The sequence below is a fragment of the Hemitrygon akajei genome, chromosome 15 (genome assembly GCF_048418815.1).
Source record: "Hemitrygon akajei chromosome 15, sHemAka1.3, whole genome shotgun sequence".
NCBI classification, from domain to species: domain Eukaryota; kingdom Metazoa; phylum Chordata; class Chondrichthyes; order Myliobatiformes; family Dasyatidae; genus Hemitrygon; species Hemitrygon akajei.
Window position 1 is genome coordinate 26500455 of NC_133138.1, and position 7134 is coordinate 26507588.

Consider the following 7134-nt stretch of genomic DNA (forward strand, 5'->3'; position numbering starts at 1 on the left):
TGTTGCTTGAATGGAGTATCTGTCTTGATTGTCTGGTACTGGGTACAAAAATGTCTGCTTGCTGGAAATGACTTGGTGTAGCTAAAGCCTTGTCACCGGAGATTTTGGCCTGGAAGCATATGCTAACATTGAATTTTATGGAGATAACAGTTATAGGGTCTTTCTAGTTCCTTGTGATGTCCACTGTAGTTTACAGGAGAGTACAAATCTACTTCTGGTGAATTCTCATGTTTGTCTGAGGTTTTAAGTCTCAATCTTTCAATATTCTGTTGCTCAGACTGTCAGAAGGGAATATGTGGATGGAAGGTTTAGTCGCTGTGGTGTAAGAGGGAGCTCATGTGATAGGTTTTCTTGAGTCTCACCATGGATCAGCATTGTCACAGAGCAAGGTTTTACAGAGGCCAGAATGATAGCACACTTTAGTTTTACGTATGCTTAGTGCAAAGCTCATCCTCTTACAGACTTCGATGAATGAGTCATTGATCATTTGGAGGCTGGTGCCTGAGTGTTCACGGACTGTTTCTAGTCATTATCTGTGTGTATTGGACTTTGGTGGCTAAAACTGGAGTGATGACACAGATGCAGCTTAAAATGAACATTTCCTTTTCATTCTGCAAATGAGCTCCGGAGCAGTGAGATGAAGGTGAGCGAAAGTATTGCAGCAAGAAAGACTGAAAGGAAGAGAGGATCAATGTGATGGCTCAGCTCTGCTTTTCCAATCTACACTGAGATTGGAACCTTTGTTTAGAATCATAGCAACAAACACAAAATACTGGAGGAACTCAGCAGGCTAGGCAGCATCTATGGAAAAAATACAGTTGACGTTTCCAGCGAAAACCCTTCGGTAGGACATAGCTTGCATGTCATCATGAACACAGCATAGGTCTTTCAGTCCAACATGTATTGCTGACCTTAGAACCTACCCTAAGATCAATCTAACCCATCCTTCCCACGTAGCCCTCCATTTTTCTAACACCCATGTGTCTATCTCTTGAAATGAAATCTCACATTGCACTTGCCTTCCTTACCACTGCCTCAATCTGTAAGTTAACCTTTAAGGAATCAGCTCATGTACCGGGCATCTCATACGCATCTATTCCGGGCGCCTCGCACACACATGAGGGATCCCTGATACCTCCAGTTGGGCCAGAACCAGCGCAACCTCCGTCCCCTGTGCAATCACCACCTCCGGCACCTGTGCAATCGCAGCCGGAGCTACGTAGATCGCAGCGAAAGATTCGACCACCTGATAGACTTAACCTGTAAATATACTTGTAAGAAACTTCGCCACCTGGGGACTCTTTTTAAAAAGGGGGGGTGAATGTGGTGAACTACATATACCTGTCTGGACTGCTCCTGTGGCTCCTCCCACAGACCCCTGCTGACTGCTCCTGTGGCTCCTCCCACAGACCCCTGTATAAAGGCGATTGAGGCCTGATGCCCGGCCTCATTCTCCAGGATGTAGTGTTGTTCATTCTTCCAGTCAATAAAAGCTGATACCTCGCTTCTTACGTCTCAGAGTGAGTTATTGATGGTGCATCAAAGGAATCAGGATTTAGAAAGAAAGTCAGACAGCTAAAAGGCATAGATAGACAAATCAGACCACAGCATGTGCATGTCAAGTTCTTGGGCTTGGTATGACGTCCAGTCAAGAACCAGTATTATCAAACATTTTAGGAGTATCTGGGAACATTCTCAGAACTGTTGGAATTCCAAGTACCCAATTATCCTAAAACAGGATTTCCTTTTATTGATCTCAATAAAGATCACAGAAATAAGGCAATTGTAAAAGGGATTAGTTAGCTTCTAAATACAGAGATATTGTTTCCATGTGAGCATAATTTAAAAATTTAATTCTCAAATTAAATAGGACCCCATGTCCTAGTGTGACGGACAATCTGCCATTTGGACAATTTGTATGCCGGCCCAGATGAACAGGAAACTCCTCTCTCCGTGATGCTGAGGCTGTGAGACTGTCCCAGCTGCTGTGCTTCGTGTCTGTGAACTTGGTGGTGATATGATGAACTGAGTACCACGGCTTTGGGCCTACGTTGGGCTGTTCGGAATCCTGCTGGTGTTGCTCTCTTTTACTGTTTGCATGATTCAATTTTTCTCTTTCGCTGCACGCATTTTGGGTTGTCTTTATTTTTTTTAATTGAGTTCTTTTGGTGTCCTTGCCCTGTGACTGCCTGTAAGCAAACAAATCTCAAGGTTGTACAACTTACACATTCTTTGATAATAAATGTACTTTAAACTTTGAATAGCTTTAACTTTTGTAGTGCCTTTCCACGGACAAATATCCTTGTATATTTGACACAGGAATTGCCCAACCAATTGCTGCCTAAATATGTAAAGGTATGTTTTGGCAGAGGGAGATGATTTTACAGAGGTTTTTTTTTCAGAAATGAGAGGTAAAATGGTTTAGCCAAGGAATTCCAGAGTGTAGGATCTGAGTAGTTGATTAATTCATAGCACATCTGGAGCACACCAATCCTCTGGGTTCCAGGAGTGAATGGTTTGAGAAAACAGAAACAGGCCCTTCAGCCCATCTAATCCACACTATACTATTATTCGGCCTAGTTCTATCAAACTGCACCTGGACCATAGCCCTTCATACCCATCCCATCCATGCATCTATCTAAATTTCTCTTAAATGTTGAAATTGAACCCACATCCACCACTTCTGCTGGCAGCTTGTTCCACACTCTCAGCACCCTGATTGAAGAAGTTCTCTCTCATGTTCCCCTTAAACTTTTCCTTTTCACCCTTAACCATGACTTCTAGTTCTAATCTCAGCCAACCATTTTGGAAAAAGTCAGCTTGCATTTACCCTATCTATGCCACTCATAATTGTGTATACCTCTATCAAATTTCCCTCACTCTCCTATGCTGTAGGGAATAAAATCCTAACCCATTCAACATTTCCTTATAACTCAAGTCCTATCAACATCCTTGGAAATTTTCTCTGCACTCTTTCAATCTTATTGATATTTTTCCTGCAGGTGACCAGAACTGCACACAATACTCCAAACTAGGCCTTACTAATGTATTATATAACTTCAAAATAATGTCCCAATTCCTGTACACAATATTATGATTTATGAAGGCCAATTTACCAGAAGTTCTCTTTACAACCCAATCTACCTGGGGCACCATTTTCAAGGAATTATGGATCTGTATTCCCAGGTTTTTCTGTTCTACTGCTCTTCTCAGTGCATACCGCTCGCTGTGTAAGTCCTGCCCTGGTTTGTCCTCCCAAAAGGCAACACCTCACACTTGTCTGCATAGTTCTTGAGGCAAACAACACTTTTCACTGTATGTTTGGATGTTTTGATGTACATGTGACAAATAAAGCAAATGTATTCTATTCCATAAAACCATAAGATATCGGAGCAGATTAAGGCTATTTGGCCCATCGAGTCTGCCCCACCCTTTCCTCATCATTGATCCAATTGTCCTCTCAGCCCCAGTCTCCTGCCTTGTTCCCATATCTCTTTATGCCCTGGCCAATCAAGAATTTATCAATCTCTGCCTTAAATACACATGGAGCCTTGGTCTCCACAGCTGCCTGCTGCCTGCGGCTAACCACTCTGTGCCTGAAGAAAATCCTCCTCATCTCCGTTCTAAAAGGACACCCCTCTATTCTGGTCTTAGACTCTCCCACCACAAGAAACATCCTCTCCACATCCATTCTATCGAGGCCTTTCATCATTTGTTAGGTTTCAATGAGGTCACCCTCATCCTTCTGTATTCTAGACCCAGAGCAATCAAATGCTCTTCATATGACAAGACATTCAATCTTAGAATCATTTCCATTAACCTCCTCTGAACCTCTCTCCCTTTCTTACTTGACTTGAAGTGGCTCTGATGGACAGCAATGCTCTACGTGACCAGCAGGTGGCTGCAAAGCACCAGATTCTGAGCACAGTAGAATGAACAGAGAACAAGAAGCTGTTCTGAAACCTAGCAAGTGTAAGACTAATAAAGCTGTTGAATCATAATAATTCCAGTCGAATAAACACGGGCTATGTTAACTACCGTCAATTTATTTGCTTTTCCTAATGCGTTGCATTGATCAATCAAAGTCGGACAAAGTGACCTGCCCAAATATAACGACCATGGACAGATTCAAAGCCATTGCGCAACCACCGACTGCGACTCCAGCCTTGAACTCCAGGCCGGGCCTTCACATGCTGCGATTGTGTTTCCCGTCTCCCCCTCCCCCACCACCACTCTGCAATCCCCTCTCCCTCAGATCCCATCGTCAGCTCCTGGGCCCTCAGAGGCTCCATCTTCCTCTCACCCCAGCCCTTCCCTCTCCAGTGACGCTACCAGCCTCCCTCCCCCCTCTGATCCCATCTCTCATCTGTGCCGGGTCTTTACCATTCCCTCCGACCTTCAACTCTCTGAGGTAGAGCGCTCTGTCCTTGGTAAGGGCCTCACCTTTGTCCCCCTTCGCCCACAGGAATTCCAGTTCCCTCATTTTTACTAGCACCGGGATGAACTGACTCTTGATTAGGGCCTACCTTATGTGGGGATTGAGAATTGTTGTACCATCCAGTTTGAGAACTAAAGTGTTGAAGAAGTTACATGCAGGTAGCTAGGCATGGTCAAAATGAAACCATTGGTTCTAAGCATGGTCTGGTGGCCTGGGATTGTCAGCAGATCGGACAGCTTGCCATGCCCTGTTTGGGATGCCAATACACCCAAAAGATGTCAAGAGCAGTGCACTCCAAAACTAACAGCTCATCAGCCAAGCTGTTCCTGAGCTGTCCCTCGCACTCACACTTGAATGTCCTGAAACCCATTCTCAGAAGGAATATGCAGCTGAGACAAACTGAAGGTTCCTCATACAAGAAAGTTCAATGTTTCACTCCTGGACAAACAGTCCTAGGATGGGACTACAGAGATTGTCAAAAGTTGGTACTTGGAAGGATTAGGGACAGAACTGGACTATTCTCTTACACTGTGGCGAATGCGTCTGATGTCATCTGGAGACTGTGCGTCGATCAGTTGAGGAGAACATAGTCAACTGTTAGAGAAGAAAGGTCTCCAGAGCAGTCAGAACCACTTCCTGCCATCCCAGAGTCAACTCCAACAATCACCACACAGGAGGATCCAGAGTATGAGATTGTTTCACAGCCACAAGTCTCACCTGCCAAGGAAAGACATTTTTTCACAAGAGTAAGAAATTCTCTAGAGCGATTAAATCATTAGGTCTCAGTGGGACAATTTAAAACTTAACCTGTTATTTGATGTCTATATAGTGGTTGTATTATATAGGATACTGCGTAAGATGACTAGAGAGGAATAAGTTACATATTTGAGTTAAGGTGCATTCTATGTTGTGTTGGAATTTATAGCAAAGCAGGGAGTAGTGTAGTATATTTAATATTTCAGTAATACTGTAAATATATTGTATGATTAAGCATTCTTTGTTTACGTAATTCATTGTAGGTATGAGGTACGTGAATGGCATACGTCATTAGCCACCACTTCATATGTGAGTGCCTCACTAAAGAAAACTGTGGTAAATATTCAAAGCAACATACACAAAGTGCTGGAGGAACTCAGCAGGTTTGGTAACATCAATGGGAAAGAATAAGCGGTCGACATTTGAGACCAAGACCCTTCTTCAGTACTAAGCAGACAAGTTTCCTGGGCTTTTGTGGGTTTTTTTGGATTAATTTCTGGAGTTATAAAACTTCACATTTGGTATGTCACCAAATTTCTACAGATATATCTGGACTGGTTGCATCTCCACCTGGTGTGGAGACTCCAATGCACAGGACTGAAGGAGACTGCAGGACGTTATAGACTCAGCCAACTCCATCATGCCATAGCTGTCCCCAATAAAGAGGACATCTCCAACAGGTGATGCCTCAAGAAGGTCGCATTCATCATTAAGGACTCTCACCATCTGGAACATGCTCACTTCTCATTACTGCCATCAGGGAGGAGGTACAGGAGCCTGAAGACCCACAGTCAACATTTTAGGAACAGCTTCTTCCCCGCGCCCCCACCATCTGATTCCTGAACGGACAATGAACCCACAAAGACTACCTCACTCTTCCTCTTTTGCACTATGTATGTATTTTCTTACATTGTAACTTATAGTAATTATTTTATGTTTTGCATTGTACTGCTGCCACAGAACAACAAATTTCGCAATATACATCAGTAATAATAAACCTGATTCTCTGTAACGTACTGCTGTCTTAGGCAAGCACCTCCAAGAGGACCACAACCATGGTGGGACTATGATGGCACTAGACAGCAGCTTCATTGAGCTCATCTGTGGAAACACCTTAATTTTTATCTTTAACATCTCTTATTTTCCTTATCAAGATGGATGGGATTCTGTCAGTGCCCTTGACCTGCAGCTGCACTCAAATTGTGGTTCTTCACAGTGAAGGTTCCTGCTCCCATGACTCACCGATTGCCCATTTTTCTCGATTTCCCAAGGGCGCGGCCTAGAACAGGGGTCACCAACCCTTTTTGCACCGCGGACCGGTTTAATACTGACAATATTCTTGCGGACCGGCCGACGGGGTGGGGGATGTTAATCACAACCAGAATATCGGTGATAAGTCAACTATAAGTCACTTATTGGCTAATGCACTCAATTTTGTTTCTAAAACGGTTTATCTAATGAATTTAATATTAAACACACAGCACATATTTTCCTTGTATGAATATAGTGATAAGTCAATTATAACTCACTTATAAGTCAATAGCATCATAACGTTTTAAGTAATGTTTGGATATTAAACACACAGCGCATATTTTACTTGTATGGACATATAAAATGATTACAACACACCAATATCGCTGAATCAGTGGGAGCCCTGGCCTTGTTTCCCTGCAACAAGATGGTCCCATCGTGGGGCTGATGGGAGACAGTGATACTTGAAGGGGGTTCCTTATGTCTAGTCCATTCTGCAATTTAGTTTTCGTGGCTCTCAGCACTTGCTTCTGTGTTACTTGCTCACGTTTTTTTCACTCAAAAAACTCAGTGGGTTTGTCTTTAAGTGCAAGGTGCTTGGACTCAAGGTGCCGAAGCAGTTTTGAGGGCTTCATTGCCTCAATAGACAGCCTCCGGGCCCGAACTCCATCTTCCTGCCCAACCACTGC